The sequence below is a fragment of the Macaca nemestrina genome, chromosome 3 (assembly GCF_043159975.1).
Source record: "Macaca nemestrina isolate mMacNem1 chromosome 3, mMacNem.hap1, whole genome shotgun sequence".
Classification (NCBI taxonomy): Eukaryota; Metazoa; Chordata; class Mammalia; order Primates; family Cercopithecidae; genus Macaca; species Macaca nemestrina.
The window spans coordinates 144,412,095-144,433,541 of NC_092127.1; the positions used below are offsets into that span (position 1 = coordinate 144,412,095).

At 39.9% G+C, this 21,447-nt stretch overlaps 1 protein-coding gene and 1 long non-coding RNA gene across 9 annotated transcripts in view; one reads left to right on the top strand and one right to left on the bottom strand.

The window, feature by feature from the left end:
- LOC139362413 (uncharacterized) overlaps positions 1 to 9,047 on the top strand; it is a 92,723-nt gene extending 83,676 nt beyond the window's left edge. For both annotated transcript variants that reach the window (XR_011621282.1, XR_011621281.1), the window contains one exon: positions 8,930 to 9,047. This is a non-coding gene — a long non-coding RNA (uncharacterized lncRNA). The remainder of the gene's footprint in view (positions 1 to 8,929) is intronic.
- The window catches only part of LOC105463327 (RasGEF domain family member 1B), a 789,062-nt gene that overhangs the window by 211,208 nt on the left and 556,407 nt on the right, over positions 1 to 21,447 (bottom strand). The window lies entirely within an intron of this gene.

The window sequence follows — 21,447 nt, forward strand, 5'->3', positions numbered from 1 at the left end:
CACTGCAAGCTCCGCCTCCCGGGTTCGCGCCATTCTCCTGCCTCAGCCTCCTGAGTAGCTGGGACTACAGGCGCCCGCCACCTCGCCTGGCTAGTTTTTTGTATTTTTAGTAGAGACGGGGTTTCACGGTGTTAGCCAGGATGGTCTCGATCTCCTGACCTCGTGATCCACCCGTCTCGGCCTCCCAAAGTGCTGGGATTACAGGCTTGAGCCACCGCGCCCGGCCTATTTAATCTTTAATATAGAGGAAACAAAATTTAGAAATTGGTTTTAAAATGTCTGTTTCATATTGCCAAATATTTGACATCAGGAAATATCTGGATGTTTGGCCAACTTCTTCATCATATATTTGACACAGGTACTGTTCTATGATTACTTCACTGTGCATATGCACACAGGCCTTCAGAGACGGTTACCCCATTTACCCCATTTGGCTACCTCTTATCCAAAGGACTCTAAGTGATGCTGAAAGCAGGATACAGAGGTGGCTAAAAATATGTGTGGGAGAAGACTACATAACTCAACCTGGGATGGAAGAGTACACGATGTAATATTGCATATCCCAAGGCCACATTTTCCACAGCAGGTGGGGGAGGGTGGTATATGATTTAAGGATTTTGGCAAAAGCATTGGCATCCCTCTGTATTAGAAATAAAAACAAAGAAATATCTGTATAATAGAAAACTGGATAAATCACACAATAAAATCTTCATTTCAAGTCAATAACCACATGTTTAAAGCAATGTGCAAGGTACTAGGCAGGAGACAACATTACCATATGCAGGCCTCGCCCTCAATGCCTTTACAGTCCAGTGGAGGATTGAGACACAGAAACAATGAATCATTGGCAAAATGAAGGGGGAAGGAGGAGTCTAACATGATGCTAAGATTCCTACTTGAGTGACTAGCAAAAAATACGGAAGGATGAGCAATTAAATATTTTTTTCAAATATTACAAAGGCAACATGTGCTCATTCTTCCCCACCACACCCTATCCCAGGAAACAACACTAGGTCAGCTGACTATCCCTCCATTCCCATGTCCATTCAAACACGCAAACACATATACCCAGGTAGAATTTTTTGTTATTTTTGTTTTTATAATAATGGGATGATGTACATATTAATTTCCAAGCTGCTTTATTCATTTCAGATTATATCATGGATGTGTTTTCACATTGAAGAGCTGCAAAATGGCCATAATTAATTGTCATCTATTTCGCTTAGATGGGAATTCAGGTTGTTCCCAGTTTTCTATTACTAACAATAAACATCCTAACAAATATATCTTTATATAGAGAGGTGCTTTGAATTTAATAAGATGGAGACTAAAAGTGGGATTGCTGGGTTAAAAGGTATATGTACTTTTTTTTTTTTTTTTTTTTTTGAGACAGAGTCTCACTCCATCACCCAAGTTGGAGTGCAGTGGTATGATCTTAGCTCACTGCAACCTCTGCCTCCTGGGTTCAAATGGTTCTCCTGCCTCAGCCTCATGAGTAGCTGGGATTACAGGTGCCTGCCACCATGTCCAGATAATTTTTGTATTTTTAGTAGAGACAGGGTTTCACCATGTTGGCCAGGCTGGTCTCGAACTCCTGACCTCAAATGATCCACCCACTTCGGCCTCCCAAAGTGCTGGGATTACAGGCGTGAGTCACTGTGTCTGGCCAGTATATGTACTTTTAATTATAACTAAGTCTTCCAGATTTCTTTTCAAAGAAGGTGAAGCAATTTATGTGATACATGGAAATTCTTACTGATGATGAGCAGCTCTGAGAACTGGAGGCCTGGGTACAGCAAAAAAGGAAGGGAACAGTATTTAGTTTGATTTTCAACTAGTTAAGTCTAAGATGTCTGCTGGGTGTTTATAGGTTGATACCTAGTAGGTAGTGAGCTATTCAGCTCTGGCACCAACAGATTTACATGTGAGTGAGGACAAAGGAGTGGATGGAATAGCTCTGAGGAAAAGAATGGAGCCGAGAAGTGGGGTAACTATAGATCTTAAGGTAGCTCCTCCATCATGAAGCTGAGTGGAAAAATTCGGAATTAGCAAAGGAGGCTGTGGGTGTGTCTGAGAGGTAGGTGGAAGCAGAAAGAGTACAAACTCAGGGAAACAAGAGGAAGAGCCAGTCTCAAAAAGCAGAGCATGGACTGTGGCATCAAACGTGGGGTGAGATCTTTAATCACGGTGACCTGGATATTGCTATTATATCTCATATTTAGGGCACAGAAATGTAAATCCCAATCTCATATTTTAAAAAAAAAATTCATCTGTGCCAACTGTAAGGAATAGGGTGATACTGACATGTTAAATACACGTTTATCCAAAAATCATCCCAGGGTGTCCCAGCTATTGGGGATTATACTCCACACCCCACAAGAAGTTCTTCAGTAACACTGAAAATGAGTCAGAAAATGGTCATTTCCCCTCCCCATGCCCGCCTTGTGAAAGAAGCACTGTCAATCACAGAATAAAAGGCCCTAACTCATACACTGAGCAGAAAAACAGCCTGTAAATTATCAACAGCTTATTACATCCATGTTGACAGCACATAGGCTGTGATGCTGAAATTTCACTCTCATCAGCTCTTTCTGGACAATGGAAATGGAGTCTTCACCTGCCTATTTCAAAAGTCCTCTTGATGATAAGCTCTAAATATGTTGCTGCAACACACCATGTGATTATCTACATCATACACCTCGTGACATTGTCCTATGTTTGCGGAGGGGATTCAGAAAGTGACTCTGTCGTAACTGGGCGCACTTACATACACACTTAAAATGTTTAACCTGCAGGGAACACTGACAATCCCCTCCCTCTGCCTGCTCATTTCTTTTGTTTAGTGATGATCCACTCCTGTTGATAAGCAGCATGTGTAGGAAACGCTCCAGAGGAAAAGAACTGCCATTTTACACTATGACGAGGCCATATTTGAACTGGCCTGATGAGAAGCACAGCAAGCTTTTCAACACTGGCCTCATGGAGTCAGGTGATGCACAGGTATCGAATGCTATCCCTCAGACAGTGGGATAAGAGGACAGTGTTTGCACAACAGTGATAAAGGCTACCATGGGAATTGCAAATTCGATTTGACTTACAGCAGTCATGCTTTCCTCTGGAGACAGAGAGGATCTGAGCTGCAGGGAAAACACAAACACATGCACACACACACACACACACACACACACAACTCCTTGCACTGCCTGAAAACTAGTATGGATTGACAAAATGAAATAGCATAGTAGACTGGCAGAGAGATGATAATTGCAGTGGGGCAACCAGGGCTGGTCGAGCTCAGAGGAGGAAATTATCATTTTGATTATGTTCAGGAGAACCTGTTTATGAGTACAGGTTTCCTAGTTGAGTCAGATTAAATATTTTTCTGGATCTAAAACACAAAATTTCTATAAAAATAAACTTAGGTAAATTCTTTGACCCAGAATCTTTTCAATCATTTCTGCTTGATGAAAAGCAGTCGTACAGGGGAAGGCTTTTCATTTATCTCACGGATCATTTACACCCGCAACTTGGGAGCGGTCTTACCAAGTGTCCTCCTCTCCACACAGCCACCTGCCATACCTGAGTCTCCTTTTCCTCATGCTTCTTCAGCCCATTGGCTCATCCCACATGACAGAGAACACAGCCTCTGAAAGAATGAGGAAGTGAAAGCACTGTGCAAAAGAAAAGCTGGCATACAAGGCTGGTAATACATCTACAAAAGGCAAACCGCAACGCGTTAAACTTGAACTTCAGACAAATCTGAGTTCAAATTCCATCTCAGCCACTTACAAGGTGGATGACCTTGGGCAAGTTGCACAACCTTTGTTTCCTTATGTGTAAGATAGGGAAATCAATATTCACTTCTTAGGACTCTGGTAAGGATTGGAGGGGAAAATTAATAATCAGTGGATCCAGACATGTTTAGTGTCCCTGGCATATTGTAGGCACCATTACAATGTAATGATTATGTGGAGAATCTATAAAATCCTATAAAAACTTGCCTGAGTTGTTGACTTCAAAGTAATAAACTAGTTTTCTTTAATGTTAAATGCCAAAAGCATTACTCAAGAAATATTCTTTCCTGATTGTTTTTTCTCATAAAACCCACAACATTCTTTCTTATTAAGTCAGCTAGAGTATTTTGAGGGTTGGGGACCCCATTGGACCTAGATTTTGTTCTAATTTAATTGCATTAAGGTTAGAAAAGAATGAATGATTTAGGAAGCTGTTTCTATTCCTTATGTGGCCCCAGGGAGTCCACACCACCACAGCTCATCTTACCTGTCCTATAGATCCTGCTGTAGGACCACAAATTCCCTGCCTGCTTTCTCATGAAAACCCTGCCTCCCTTCTCCACGAGTGCTGTTCTCTCCTTCAGGCTGTGCTCAAGTTCCCCGCTGTGAGCTGGCCTGGCAGAGTCCCAATCAAAAAGGCTGGTTGTAGCCAAAGAGCTGGGGCTAGAGGAAGGTACCCACAGGAACCACTTTTGGAATGAGGAGAGCCAGAGGGATGAGACCAGATGCCTTCTCCACATCCAGAAGCACGATCATAGCTCACTGCAGCCTCAAACTCCTGGGCTCAAGCGATCCCCCCACCTCAGCCTCCCAAAGCACTGGCTAAGCCCATATTTTAATTGGGTTATCTTTATATGAGATATATATTATATCTAATATATTGTATTAGATTTATATCTAATATATTATATCTAATATATTATATTAGATATATATTATATCTAATATAACATATTATATTAGATATATATTATATCTAATATATTATATTATATTAGATATATATTATAATATATAATATATATTAGATATACATGTGTGAAATATATATATTTTACATATATATGTAAAATGGGCTTAGAATTTAGATTTGAAAGATTTACAAATGGTTAGTAAGGACATGAAAAGATGTCCCATGTTATTAGCTATTAGAAAAATGCAAATCAAAACCACAACAAGGTACCACATTACCCCCATCACACCATCGTAGGATGGCTATAATCAAAAACAGGGATAACAATAAATGTTAGCAATGTTAGCAATTAAGAAATGTATGTCTTCCTGGCTGGGCATGGTAGTTCACACCTGTAACCCCAGCACTTTGGGAGGCAGAGGTGGATGGATCACTTGAGGTCAGGAGTTCAACACCAACTTGGCCAACATGGTAAAACATCGTCTCTATTAAAAATATAAAAATTAGCCGGGCATGGTGGCACAAGCCTGTAATCCCATCTACTCAGGAGGCTGAGGCAGGAGAATCACCAGAACCCAGGAGGTTCTGGTCCATGGGAAGGGAAGATTGATCCCTCTCACCCTTCAACCCCCAGTTTTCTGCCAGGACACAGCCTGTTGGCGGGTCTGGCATCCGGAGAGAGAGGAAACCTGGTAGCTGGTGAGCTGAGTTGCAGGGTGGGATCCCTGGGCACCTGTGAGGGTCTGTACTGCCCTTCATTCCCATGCCCAAGGGATTACAACATTAAATAATAGTAATAATAAAACATTACGATGAGAGAGTGAATGTGGAAGAAAGGAAAAAGTTTTAAACATTTAAAATATGTGTGCCTTTACTGGCACTTTTCCCCTGCACTTTGAACATGGAGTTCTTGCATTTTCGTTTTGCACAAGGCTCAGCAAATTACATAGTTGGCCCTGCCCAGGAAGAGTATTATCTTGCAAGTTGTGCACAGCAAAACTCCAGGGGTTGCCATAGATCATGGTGTGGATGGTGCGTGCAGTTGCACAGTGAAAGATATGAACAGTCACACACAACAGCCCTGTCTCAGTGACTCTATGTCCTACTGAGGTTAGGTTAACACAGGTTCTCAAGGGGAACTCTAGCTTAGAAAATCAGGTGTCTGAGGAATTCTTTCACTTAGAAGTCTAGTTTTAGAATGGGCTTAAGGGAAGTAAGAATGCTCTTGAGCAAGGCCTAATATGGGAGAGTTTCCTGAAGAATTATGATTTTCTGTCCTCTCATCTCTTTCTCCTATTTCTATAGATGGCACCACCATGCTTCTGCTTCTCCTTTGTTCTGTAAATACCAATAATAGTAATTCTGTATATGAAATGTGTTAATAACAAATTTAGTGCTTACTATAAGCTAGACACTATGTGTGAAGCAGTAGTTAACAGTAAGACCTGAAGCCAAACAGTCTTGGCCTACTATAAACCAGTGGTGTGACCTTGAGCAAGTTACTGAACTCAGTTTCAGTATCTATAAAACGGGGATAGTTGGAGTACCATGTTAATGGGTTTGCGACGATTAAAGGAGTTAATATATAGAGAGCACTGAGAATATTGGCTGGCACATAATAAGCATTGTGTGTTTTCTATTATTCTCAAAACTCTTGATTCATTAAATATTTTATTTGACAAACATTTAAGGAGTGTGTATTATGTACCAAGCACGATCCTAGGAGCCCTATGAGGTAGGGAATATTATTCCCATTTTACAGATGGGAAAATTTATGTTTAGAGAAATTGTGCCCTTTATGCAAAGTCTACAATTATCAAGGGGCTGAGCTAGGCTTAGATCACTAGTCTGTCTGCAAAGCAGATGTTCTTAACCAGTCAGCTTTTTTATTCTCTATAGAAATGAACACATAGATTGCTTTTACTGAATACTTGCTCCATGCCAGCCAGGTACTTTTATACATGATCTCATTTATTCTTCACCACACCTCTGCAAGGTCAGTATTATTATCTCTATTTCCAGCATGGAGATCCCATTTAAAGGAGGAGTTAGAGTGCTTGCCCAGGTCATCATGCTGGAAGTTGCACAGAGCTGAAATTCAAACCCAGTTCCATCCACCTCCAGAATCCCCATTCTTTCTGCTAAATCATGCTGTCTGTTTTATCAGGTTCTTGGGATGATTCTTTAAGGCATCTTTGGGGCCTGCCCTCCTCTTTCCTTTCCTATGGGAACAATGCTATCCTGTTGCTCCGAAAACTCATGCCAAGATTTCTCTATGGATTTCTAGTCCCACTCATTTCCAGGAGCTCTACCCTCTCTCCAATCCACTTTCCATTACCAGCTTGCTCTCTCTTTCTTACAGATCACTTCCATTCTACGTCTCCATCACTTAAGATTAGGCAATGCCTATGGAACCAAATCTAAATTCCTTGGCTTTGCATATGTGGGTCTCCCTAATATACCCTCAAAATCTGTCTGTACACTAGAGCTTTAAAAAGTCTCGTTGCCAAGCCACACTCTAGACCAGTTAATTTAGAATCCTTAGGGGTGGGACTCAGGCATCAGTATTTTTTAAACCTCCCTAAATGATTCCAATGTACAGTCAAGATTGGGAAGCACTGATATAAACCAATTGACTACAACTTAAACCTACCTCATAATTACTGGGCTAATCTCTATTGTCCTTCATATCTACCTCTCTTCCCACAATGCTAATCCTTCTGTTAAGATTTTGCTCAGGGAGAATGCCTTCTCCTTTCCTCTAATGGTTCAAGTCTCCTGTCAGACCTTGCCCCATCTCTACCCACTCCAGGAAGACTTCTTTTAAACACACCAACCTCAGAACAAACTCTGCATCTAAGTATGCATTTATAGTCCAGACAGTTGAGCTGGGCACATGATATTACAAAACTTGTGCTTGTTCTCTAACTACTTTACAAGTATTGTTCTACAGTCCCTCAAACCATGTAAAATATTAGCGCCAAGATCTTTTCCTCTATACTTTGTTATGCCATCTATGTTCCCTTTACTGACTTCTCAGTACCTTGCATCCTTTAAAACCTAACTTGTGAATGTGTTTCCTCTTTCTGAAATCTTGTCTACTCACCTTTGTCCTGGTGCCTCTAACTTGTTGCCACTAGAAAAGTCATTCCTTCAACAGACCCATCATTTTCACCCCTCCGTGTTGTTGCCTTTGCCCAGATTTCCCTGTCCTTCAATCTAAGAAGATTCTGCTCTATTCATCTTTCAAGGCTTCCTCCTTTCTTACCTCATCTATGATTCTTCCGTTATCAGGCAGAACTGATGGTGTCTCGCTTCATGTTCCTATTGTCCATTATTTGTGCCAATCATTTAGAGCTTATCACAATGGTTTAGAGTGGATAGGCCTCTGTTGATTTTAAATTTAAAAAGCATGATAAGTGTGCATGTTATAAAATTTAAAAAGCATGATAAGTGTGCATGTTATAAAATAGTGGATCATCCAAACATTAAAAAACAACAACTTCTGGCACTTTGTTTTCCTTATGAGCCTGAAAACAAAGTGCTGTTGATGTGAAAGGCAATTTTCACAAATCAGAACATCACTGGGTTAAGGGCTAGCCTTTGGAAGGCCCTGGCCCTAGAAACCTGTTATTTTGTGTACATATCGTGTGCGTAGGTGTGTGCTGGCTTCCTTTCAATAAAAGCTGCATAGAAAGGAACTGGCAGAAAGGGAAGATGTGCAAAATTGTCCCTTTCTTTGAAGTCCACCACTGATCAGAGATAAAAAGACCTTTGCACAGGCAGAGGGGACTTGAAAGCATGATGCCTTAATAAGCAGGCTCACATAGTCACAGTCTCTTATTTTCTTTAAAAAATTCCAGATTCAAAATAACCTTGCAATAGTCAATTTTAAAAAGTTACCAAGAGAAGCTGTGACAAATAAGAATTCCATACTCAAGAGGATTGTATCAGTAAGGGACTCCAGATCTTGCCTCTGAGAAATATACTCTTTTTATAGAAGACTAAGAAGTTAAACACATAGTTGAAAATCAAATTCAGGCATGCTTGCCACTATAAAAGTAGAAGAGCTTTTTTAAATCTTGAATTTGCCACTCTCCCATCTTCATACTAGCACAGTATAAAGAGGATAGGTAGAAAGGAGGAAGCCTATAGCATGTGACCATAATTCTGTTGAAAGTCTTTTTTTTTTTTTTTTTTTTTTTTTTTTTTTTTTTTTTAGGTAAGGTCTTGCTCTGTTACCCAGGCTGGAGTGCAGTGGTGCGAACATGGCAGCCTCAACCTCCTGGATTCAGATGATCCCCCCCTACCTCAGCCTCCCAAGTAGCTGGGACTACAGGTGAGTGCCACCATGCCCAGCTAATTTTTTGTTTTTTGTAGAGATGGTGTTTCGCCATGTTGCCCAGGCTGGTGTCAAATTCCTGAGCTCAAGTGATCCATGACCCTCAGCCTCTCAAAATGCTGGGATTACAGGCATGAGCCACCACGCCCGGCCTGTTGAGAATCTTCTGATCAGGAATCCAACATTATACAAAAAAGTATCCAATCAATTCTCCCTTTGAACTAAAGACTCCTTTTCCAGCTTCATATTCTAAAGTCCCTTTAGGAGATCCCATACTGAACTCCAAGTTCTCCTCAAGTTCCCACTTCAGCATGTAACATTGATGAATTAACATGCAGGTTTTAGTAGACTTCAGATCACATTCCCATCTCAGCATGAGGAGGCTTTCCCCAACTTCAGCCAAAGATCATTGAAATTAAAACCTAGGTTTTGTCTAAACAAGCATTCATACTGTGTGATTTGTCATGATTTGTCTATAAATTTGTTCAGCTCTAATCAAATTTTCCTAGGCTAACAAATCTTCAATGATAAAGATACATGCATATCATCTTCAATGATAAAGATATACAATACATGCATATCAATCTTCAATGATAAACATACATGCATATGAATGGAGGCAGAGTTCAATCGAAGTAGTTGGGGAAGATGAGGAAAGGTAAAGGCGGGGACTCCTGTAGTCCCATTTGGATCCATTTTGGATAATGAGTGTATTTTAAATACCTAGAGAGGAGAAGGTGATTCTCTATAGGAAGGAAGGCACACACAAAGGTTCAAGGGTGGGCAGAAGGAAACCTGTCTCTGTATGACAAGCAAAGCTGTTTGCCTATTGTTATGGACTGAATTGGGTCTCCTCTCAAAATTCATACATTGAAGCTCTAATGCTTCGTGCCTCAGAATGTGACTGTGTGTGAAGATATTGCCTTTAAATGGGTGACTAAGTTAAAATGAGGCCATGAGCCCTAATTCAATCTGACTGGTGTCCGTATACAAAGGAAAGACCATATGGGGTGAGAAGAGGAACATCCACAAGCCAAGGAGAGAAGTCTCAGAAGAAACCAACCCTGCTGGCATCTTAATCTTGGACTTTCAGCCTCCAGAACTGTGAGAAAATACATTTCTGCTGTTTAAGCCATTTAGTCTGCGATATTTTGCTAGGGTAACCCTAGTAAGCTAACATACCTGCCGAACAACCATTCCTCCCTCCCTTTTGCCTACCTGGCACAGCCCATCTCCCACCACGGAGTCTCCCAGTTGTCTTTGAAACCAGGGCATGGACAACTGCACCCATCCTGGCACAAAAGGGTAAGGCTACTGATGGACTCTGAGAAAGGTTTTCCTCTATCATGAATAAGGAATAATATACAAGGGTCTGTTCTCCCTAGGACTAGGTCTCTATTCTGAAAGGACATATCCTTGGAGTTACGGTAGCCACTTTGTACCATGAAGGAGATACAAGAAAATTAAAGAGAAGCTGCCCCAGCACCATTAATGATATTGAGCCACTGAATCAACTCTATAAGTGCTCTCTTGGGGTTCCTGTCATGTGACACAATAGCTCCTATCATCTAAGCCCAGTTTGGATGAAATTATTACCCACTGGGTCCAGCAAGGAGAATGACCTGACTAATGGAGGAGATTAAGTTAGTGAAACCAAGCAGACTCAGGTCTAGGAAATAATCTTTGAACATTCTGTAGAAAGTAATGCAGGAACGTGGGCAAGAGAAAGAAGAGTTAAAGATAAATTCTGGGTTTCTAAACTGGGAGCCCATGAGAATGGAAATACCTATGAGGAGTATGGTGACTTTCTCCTTTGGAGAGAATTTATTAGTTTTTTAAGCCCATTGTATTAGTCTGTTCTCACGCTGCTAATAAAGACATACCCAAGCCTGGGTAATTTATAAAGAAAAGATGTTAAATTGACTAACAGTTACACATGGCTGGGAAGGACTCACAATCATGGCAGAAAGTGAATGAAGAGTAAAGTCATGTCTTACATGGTGGCAGGCAAGAGAGCCTGTGCAAGGGAACTCCCATTTATACAACCATCAGATCTCATGAGACTTATTCACTATCACGAGAACAGCATGGGAAGAAACCACCCCCATGATTCAATTAACCTCCACTGGGTCCCTCCCATGACACGTGGGAATTATGGGAGCTACAGTTCAAGATGAGATTTGGGTGGGGACATGGCCAAATCATATCACCCACTTCTCAAAATGTGTTTAGTGGATTAGCAAGAGTTCAGTCTGTTAGGAGGAGGGATTGTTCTCTAGGATGATGATAGTGAAACTGAGAATGGGGTAGTAATTGAAAAGAGACTTGGATGGGTATCCTATTGGTGGGCCTGTTAATATGTAGACATATTAATGTCTACCCATAATTAATATAATAATATTAATTATTATATAATTATCTAGATAGTAGGTATATCTACTGTTTACATCAGACCTCAAAGCATAGAAACCAGTGTTTGAAATATATTTTTATGGGCTGTTGCTATCTGGTGCTAGTTTATAATAATTCAAGTGAAAATTGTTTTGAGCAGTGAAGCCTTGTGAACTGTGAGTTTATACAAGCTTTGCAGTGATAGTCTGGGATCTGATGTTTGAACCTAAATCTACCACTAACCAAAAGACCTTGGACAAGTCATTTCACATCTTTAACCTCAATGGCTTCAGCAATAGAAGGAAATTTGACTACAACCATAGCCTTTTATTTTTTTCCCCTGCAGTGGAACTCTTTGTTGTTGAGATAAATCATATTCAAACCTCCAATATCTAATAATCAAAATGGTACTATTAATAATTCAAAGCTGTTACATAAATAGAATCTGCCAGGCTTTGTGCTAAGTACTCTAGGTGAATTACCTCATTTAATTGCCATTCTTAATAATACTATAAAATAGGAAATGTTATTGTCATTCCTGTTTTACAGAAAAATATACTGAGGCACAAAGAAGTTCAGAAACTTGCCTGAGTCCACACAGCTAGAAGACGACAGATAATCTGACTCTCTTGCCTTGGCTAAATAAAAGTCCTGTTTGGTGTTTGTGTGTGTGTGTGTGTGTGTGTGTGTGTGTGTGTGTGTGTGTATGTACTGCAGGAGGAGGTGTGTAACGTTGTTTAGACATCAAATTACAGAAAATTGGGCCTTCCCTTCAGTAGCCTTTATGGCACCCTCCAGGGACCTGGAAAATCACAGAATAAAAAAACTGCTAATTCATCTGATCTCCAAAGCAATAATTTATTTACAGAGTAGGCAGAAGGGAGGGTATCTGAATGGGCTTTTTGAAGTGAGGGAAGCTGTGTTACAGGTTGAAAACAAAACAGATTTTCCCATTGTTTTGACTTGTTTTAGTTACAGTCTTGGTTTTATTTTAAATTTCAATTAGCATTAATACATTAACAATCATATGAGGATCACACACATATATATAAAGGAACATACACTATAAAAGTGTTGAGAAGCACTGATTCGGTGGCTCTTTAGATCTATGGATTTTAGTTCCCCTGGTTCTGCCATCTGATTATTTTCTACTCATTTTCACCACTCCTTGTCCAACTTCCTAACCTTGTGAAAGGTAACACTGGTTGTACCCCCTACTTTAGATCAGCCAATAAAAGATGAACACCCACGTGACACATCAACCACCAGCTTCCATAAGGATACTAATCATTACAAGAGCTAACATCCATTGCTCCTTACTATGTGCCAGAAACTACATATAAGGCGATCTCATTCTCACAGAATCCCAGGCATCTACTGTAGGCTAGGTAGCATTTCTTCAAGGGATCTTTCCTAAACTCCTGGCTTGAGGAAAGCACTCTCTGGAGTTTCCATTACACAGGGAACTTATTTCTAACATAGCATGTATCTAGCAATATCAATTCATTTGACTCATTTCTGCCTCCCTGAGTAGAATTATAAGCTCCTGGAAGATAAGAACTTTGCATTACACATCTCTGTCTCTCTAACACTAAGCACAGGGGTTGGCCTATAGTAGGCACTTAATAGATGCTGGGTCAACACTGGAAGACAACACTTGGTTAACTTCAATCTAGAGACTGGGAAAACTAGATATTGTTTCCAGTTCACTGGAAAGACTCTTAGAAATAAACTGTTCTTTCTGACTATATTATAAAGTTGTTTGACAAGAAAGTTCTGTGAGAATCTGAGCCGTAGAGCCACTGCAGCCATTTTGTAACAATGAAAGAAAGACCAAGAGGATCGCAGGAACCCAGAACAAGATCCTTGATGTCTTTGAGCCACTGAATCCTTCCTAGAATCACCTCCCTGCGAGACTACCTGCTGTGTAAGACAAAGAAATTCTATTTGTTAAAACCACTGTGAGATTTCCTGTTACTGGTTGTTTAAGACATTCATTCTTATACATAAGTATTTTGAAATCAATAAAACCTGGGCCATAACCTTAACAAAAGACCTCAGTAATACAGTTTCCAGATTAAATATAGGACTTGTCAGAAACAACAAGTCATTTTTTTAGGACAATGATGTCCATTCAATATTTGGGACATGTATGTTTCAACAAATACTTGTGGTATATCTGAAATATAAATGTAATTGTATGTCCTTTATTTGTATTTACAAAAGCTGGCAACTCTTCCTGGATGGTAAAAAGACACCTTCTAAGAGAAGCAGGAAAGAGGCTTCAACTGGAGCAGATGATTTTAGCAAACAAAACTGCTCCCCAGATGAGATAACAACAATAATAACTAAAATTGTATAAGACTTAATGGTTTTTGGAGAACTTTCATTGGCATTACTTATTCACTAAACAGTTGCTGGGCTTATGCTAAATAAAAACCACTTAATCCTAACAAGTTATTTGCCCAAGGTGGCACAGATGCTAAGTATAGGAGTTGAGACCTGAATTTTTTCTCTTCTGGTTTCTGGCTTAGTGCTGGTTCTTGATAACAGAGGTTCTTAAACTTTAATAGGCATCAGAATCACCCACAGGGCTTGTCAAAAACACAGACTGTTGTACCTTCAACCAGTAGTAATGTGAGACAGGGCCCAAGAATATGTGTTTCTTACAAGTTCACAGGTGATACTGATGATGCTGGTCCTAGAACCACACTTTTTGGAAACCACGGCTTTATACTATACCAAGGCATCTCTTTCCTAGCAGGACAGAATCTAGAAACACCTACCTTCTTTGGAAGAAGCGAAAAACCTATGTGGTATATCAATGCCAAAGGTCTTTTGACTACACATTAATGGTCAAGACAAATAGCTAAACCCTTTCTTTTCTTTGAGTTGTGTCATTTGGAGGTTGGAAGTTAAATGCGTGTATGAGGAAGCACTTTAAAATGAATGTGGTGCCTCTACTTTACTCTTTTGAACACACTGGTTTCCATTCACAGATGTGGATGCTGTCCAAACAAGCAGGGGGTTTTACTGAAGTGTAGGAGGCAGGAGTGGAATGTGTGTGTGTGTGTGTGTGTGTGTGTGTGTGTGTGTGTGTGTGTGTGTGTGTGTATGAACAGTATTTCTGGAGGACGGGCTGCAAAGAACTTAAGGGTCACTACAAAACTGCTCAGGCACCTGGAAGTTAGAATTCCCAGTACCTTCATCTCTAAAATCATGTTTTCTTCCGATCATAAAACTTGATCTTTTGAACGAAAAGCCAAGAAATGGCTCTTCTTTATCTAGAGTCAATTACATTCTCTCTCTCTTCTTTTTCTTCTTTGCTTGCCTCCTTCATACTCCCACGGCAACCACCTACCAGACAGGAAGATAAAATAGAAACCAAGAGGAGCAGCCAACTGTAAAGCAGTCAACTGTGACTGCCAAACCACAGGCAGACGCAGGGTGAGAATGGGGGGTGTGGACGAGAAGAAAAAGAGCTATTTATTCCCTGGGTCTCTGACTGGTAATTTCACTGTCTACATAAACAGTAGCTGAGAGCATTAGAAACAAATACAATTATACTACCAACATGGTTCATACTCTTGGGGTCTCCTCTCCATGGGTGGGTCCTGAAAGTCTTTTGGGGACCTCCAATACTCCCCAGCCAACCCCAGAACCCCCAGTCAGTAGATACACCAGTACCAGTCATTGCAGTCCAGGTTAGCAACCACCATCTCATCTACCCAAATGGAGTTTCTTCAGCTACGCAACAATGAAGCGTCATTGATTTCCTTTTAAAAATTTCAAAAGCACGAATGTTGCAGAAAACTACAAAGAACAATCTAACAACAAACAGTTGCAGCTCTATGGTCCAGATGTAACAACTGTTAACATTTGACTGTATTTCTTTCAGGTTTTGGTATTTTCTTAATGGAATTAAATGCCAGACATAGTCAAACATCTTTTTTAGCCCATCCCTTTTCCATTATCCTTCTCCGACAAGAAATATCATAAATTTTGTATGATTCTTTCTCAATTTTAAAAATTATACACATATAACATGCATCAGAAAACAATATATATATAATTTTGTTCTTTTTTGTTTACATAAATGATTCATACCGAGTGTTCTCTTTCTCCTTATTTTCACTCAACATAATGTTCTTAAAATATAACCAGTTGATGTAGGTCATTGCTTTCAACCACTCATTTTATTTAAATATTCCTCTAAAAATGGACATTTATATTGTTTCCAATTCTGTACTCTTACAAACAATGCTGCAATACCCACTGTATTATATGACTCTGTGCACGTATACCAAAGTTTCTGTTGGGTATATCCATAGAAGTAGAATTATGGAGACTTTAGTATTAAATCTTGAATTTTACTAGATGATATCAGTATATCTTGAAAGCGGGTCTATCAAATTACATTCCCAAGAGTAACACAGGACAGTACCATTGCACCTGCATCCTGACAACTCTCAATATTGTCAGATGTCTTAATTTTTGCCAGTCTGACATATTACAATAAAAGGTGTCTTGTGTTGTTTTAATTTTCATCTTCTTGTAAATTATTGAGTTTGTTCTGGTTCAGGTTGCCTTCTTTATGACTTGCCTGTTCACGTCCTTTGCACATTCTTCTAGGTGGTTATTTGTCTTGGCTTACTGATTTGTAGAAATTCTTTTAAAATATATTGTGAGCAATAGTACTTTATCTATTATTGACAAATAATACAAATTTCTTCTCCCTGTCAATAGCTTCTGTTTTAACATTGTTTATGAGTAACTAGTTACTAATTAAATACAGAAGCCAAAAGAAGTAAGCACAGACTCTGGACTTGGCACTAATACATGAACCCTCCAATAAGCTAAAAGGTGAAAAAATTAAGACTCAAAAACAAAGCTGTAACTAGAGGAACCAACATTTAAAGTTGTGTCTGAAAACCACAAATCTGGTGTTCCCCACAAATCAACATGCTTTCTCATGTGTTCCCACTTGCAGAAACATTGTAAAGCCTTATCATCATCAAAATGTGCAAAGATAGAATTTATGGCATCAGAAATATTTAGGAAAGCCTGCTAAAAAGCCAGAGATGTTTATTTTTTAAAACTGGGATTAGTCATAGAAATATGCATTGTAAACAAGCTTCCTAGAAGATAATGATATGGCCAGCCGGTGGGCCAGACTTTGAAGACACTCTTGACAGGCAGTTGAGAAACCAGAGCTCTTACTGAAGCTGCTGGGGGCCCACAGAAAGTCTAGGTGTTCCAGCTGCCAGGGAAAATATTTGATGTGCCTCCCTCCGCTGATCTATAGACTTCATGGGGTCAGGGATATGCCTCTTCTGTTTACCCCCAGCATCTAGCACAGTGCCCAACTCTGTAAATACTTGTTGAATGAGGAAATGCTCTACTTACCACATTCTGTAAGCAACTGCCCGTGGCTAGGAAGAGTCTTAGGAAATTCTGCACTTAGCCTCAAATTCTCAACTTATCTCTCCTGTTAAAAGGGAGATAGGCACCAATGATTCATTCCACATGCCAAGTGCTCTTGGCCTCAGTTACTGACCCTCTGGACAGACAACTGTCATCTAAAAGTACATATCATGAAAACAAATGATCCTAATTATGGTTGTATCTATAAAATGACAGCCAATTCAGTAGAGAAGCAAATTTATCTACACTCTTTACTACGTGAAACCAAATAGTTTCTTTGGAAGCTAATGCTCAAAAGGTACTTATTAGTTCCCCTTTCCATACCTCTCTTTTCACCTTATCCTGGTGCCATAAAGTAGAACAAGTTCCTAAGGGCCCCATACCTCATGATTTCTCTTTGAGGAAAGCATGATTCATTGAGCCTAAGCTTTTAGCCCTGACAATTACCTGCATCCAGTTTAAATCACCCCTATCTTTGTTCACAACTGTCAACATTTTCCTTCCTCTATGCTTTAGTCATACACTATTGAGAAGATCAGTGGATCTTCTCTCCAAGGCAGGCCAGCAATGATGCCTTTAAGCTAGGTAAGAATGTACCATGGCAGATCTGGCTGTGATGCAATGTTCAGAGATGTTTAGCAGGGAAGAAAAAAAAGTAAGCATTTCTGAGAGCTTTGTCACCTCCACCCAGTTCCAGTTCCTTAAAGGGATAGATATCTCTGAATATTCTCAAAAGGTATAATGAGGAGAGGCCTAGACAAGGATATCTGAGTGAAAAGTAGGATACAGCCATGAGGGGATGCTGTTCAGGGAGGTTCTCACTTATCTTCGTTATTTTTATTTTTAGAAATAACATTAAAAATTTTTTAAGTATAAAGATCTCAAAACTCCTTATAGGCTTAATCAAGAAACTCATGGAGATGTTACTGAAAGATAGAATGAATGAAGTCATCTTCTCCATAGCTAGAGGAGGTGATGCTGGGATGCTTATCTTCTCATTCCTAAAGTGTGGTGAGATCAGTGGCATGAGCTGCAGGTGGCAGCTGAACAGAGGTGGGCGGAATATCTTCTCTGGAGGAGGGTATGGAATTCATTCTCTCTTCCACAGGCCAGCAGCCAAGCACAACCCCCTTCTGATCTTCAGAACAATTGGCCTCTCTTCAATTTTTCCCTGGAAGAGGCAGACTGAAGGGGGATGCACATAGAACTGTTGTTTGGGCCTCCTGTACTGTGGGTGTGTGTGGGAGACACTTACAAACAATGCACACAGAGTATAGGAATTTGCTGGCTGGTTTCATCAACTGACAGTAGTTTCTACAGCTCAGATGAACCAAATCCATTTTTTTTTTTTTGGCCTGAAAAGTTATATATAGCCTCTGAAAATATTTTAAGACATATAATTCTGATTAATTTGCACTTGACTCATAAAACCATTTTTCCGATGAGCTTAGTATTATGTGATAATTATTTTCTGATCTTTTTAAAGCTCTTGGCCATGGAAACAGGAAGTGGGAAACAAACTGGAAAACAGAAAAGTTCAAAGTTAGGGCAAAATCCAAGAGTCACGAAAATTCTTGGCATTATGTATTTTCTGATCTTGACATCACAAATAATCAGGTTTGCAGCAGTTGTTTTGAGAAGAAACAAAGACTAGAGTTAACATAAAGTGTCTGTGGGAGAAAAAAAAATCATATCCCAATTGTTTCCTTAACTTTTTTACACATAAACTAGTGTAGAGTTTGATGGGAAAAAACAAGATGGAAAGGTGACTCTTGGTCTTCTCATGACAGATTGATTCATACTCCTCACGTCTCAAAAGCTTCAAGCTTCTCAAGCCTCTCTCCCGTGATCCAGTCTTTCCCACCTGTTATTTGCTTCTCCCCTCTTCCCACAAATGCAGGTATGTGAATGTGTGTGTATGTGTGTATACATGCATGCATGTGTATTTATGCGTGTGTGCATATGTGTCCTTCACTCTTACATCTTATTTCAATGTTACAGAAGCCAAGACATTGGGGCAACCCTTCTTGGACCAATAACTTTCTCTTTTCCTGGCCACACCCCATGCCCCTGCCCTCTGCCTGCCATCTGACAAATAAGTAATTATGATTTATGTGATCATAATCAACTTCCTGTCTCCAATGCTGCCTATGCCCCCGATACCACACTTGGTACTTCACATGACTCCTATTTAATCATTAACATACCCTATGGTGTACACAATCACATCTCCATTACACAGCTAAAAAACCTGAGGATCACAGTATGGAAGTCCCACATCCAGAAAGTTTTGGTCTTAAGTTTCAAACTCAAGTCTCAGTGATTCCAAACCCCAAGATGTTTCCTCTACATGACACCTTTAGGAACAGAAAAGTCCAGAGAGTGTAATAAAGGTTAAGGCACATTTTATCTCATTGTTTTCATCAAGTTACCTTTATAGGCAGAGAAGAGTGAATGTATTGGGAGAGTGGGTGAATGAGCATGTTGGAAATGAAAAGGATGTAGTATGCTTTTGAGGATGTTAGTCTGAAGCACTTGGTTGCAAGCACGTGATTTCTTTGAAGACTTCTATTTATCTTAACAATTTTATTCTAATTTTGCATGCTACTCTATAAATATTGATGTTTGCTATAATGTTAAAGAAAGAGGTTAAAAACACTTGCCATTGACTAAATTAATGCTCTAGGAAGATGTGTCATGTTTCTCCTGCTAGCCTATGGGTCCTAGGCACCTTGTCACTGCCCTTGGGATTGCTGTACCCCAGGGTGAAAAACAGAAAAAATATGTCAATTTCCACTATGGAAAATATAACTAAAAAGTACATTTCTTACAAAGGGTGTGCCAACAGGGTATTATTTTCACTTAAAAAGGAGTACATTTCGGCCGGGCACGGTGGCTCAAGCCTGTAATCCCAGCACTTTGGGAGGCCGAGACGGGCGGATCACGAGGTCAGGAGATTGAGACCATCCTGGCTAACACGGTGAAACCCCGTCTCTACTAAAAATTACAAAAAACTAGCCGGGCGTGGTGGCGGGCACCTGGAGTCCCAGCTACTCAGGAGGCTGAGGCAGGAGAATGGCGTGAACCCGGGAGGCGGAGCTTGCAGTGAGCCGAGATCAAGCCACTGCACTCCAGCCTGGGCGACAGAGCGAGACTCCGTCTCAACAACAACAACAACAACAACAACAACAAAGGAGTACATTTCTATTAAGGTTCATAAGGTAGATTTTGAACACTTAGAAGGTGACTACAGAGACAACGGTAAATAAGAGCAGTAGAGCAAAAATGTTGATGACAGGGAATTATTTCTGCAGCTTAAACCAGTTTTCAAAGCCTAGCACAGAGACTCAATTAAATGTTCAATTCCCAGCAGGATACAAATAATTATGATATACAGAGGCAACAAGGTAGCAGGGCAAGAGCTTTGGATTGGAACTCAAGACCTGAGTTCTAGACCCAGATGTGCTACCAGCTAGTTTGGATATGAATTTTGGTAGGTGCTTAGCCCTTGTGTTTTTTCCCTCATTATACATTAACACTATTTGTATTTTTTTATTTTTGTGGGTAAATAGTAGATATATATATTTATGGGGTACATGAGATGTTTTCATACAGGCATGCAATGTGAAATAAGCACATCCTGGAGAACGTATTTTTCCTTTGAGTTACAAATAATCCAATTACACTCTTTATTATTAAATATACAATTAAGTTATTATTGACTATAGTTACCCTATTGTGCTATCAAATACTACGTCTTATTCATTCTTTCTATTTATTTTGTACTCATTAACCATCGCCATCTCCCTCCCTGAAACCCCCACTCTCCCTCCCAGCCTCTGGTACCATCCTTCTACTCTATATGTCCATGAATTCAATCGACTTGATTTTCAGATCCCACAAATAAGTAAGAACATGTGATATTTGTCTCTCTGTGCCTGGCTTATTTCACTTAATGATCTCCAGTTCCATCCCTGTTGTTGAAAATGACTGGATCTCATTCTTTTTAGTGGCTGAATGTACTCCATTGTGTATTTGTACCACATTTTTCTTTATCCATTCATCTGTTGGACACTTAGGTTGCTTCTGAATCTTGGCTACTGTAAACAGTGCTGCAACAAACATAGGAGTACAGTTATTTCTTCAATATACTGATTTCCTTTCTTTGAGGTATATACCCAGCAGTAAAACTGCTAGATCATATTGTAGCTTTATTTTTAGTTTTTTGAGGAACCTCCATACCGTTCTCTATAGTGGTTGTATTAATTTACATTCCCACTAACAGGGGTCTAGTATCATCTACTACAAAGGTTCCCTTTTTTCCACATCCTCACCAGCATTCACTATTGCCTATCTTTTGGATATAAGCCATTTTAACTCAGGTGAGATGATATCTCATTGTAGTTTTGATCTGCATTTCTCTGATGATTAATGATGTTAAGCACCTTTTCACATGCCTGTTTGCCTTTTGTATGTGTGTTTTTTTTGTTTTTTGTTTTTTTTGAGAGGGAGTCTCGCTCTGTCACCCAGGCTGGAGTGCAATGGTGCAATCTCAGCTCACTACAATGTCTGCCTCCCACGTT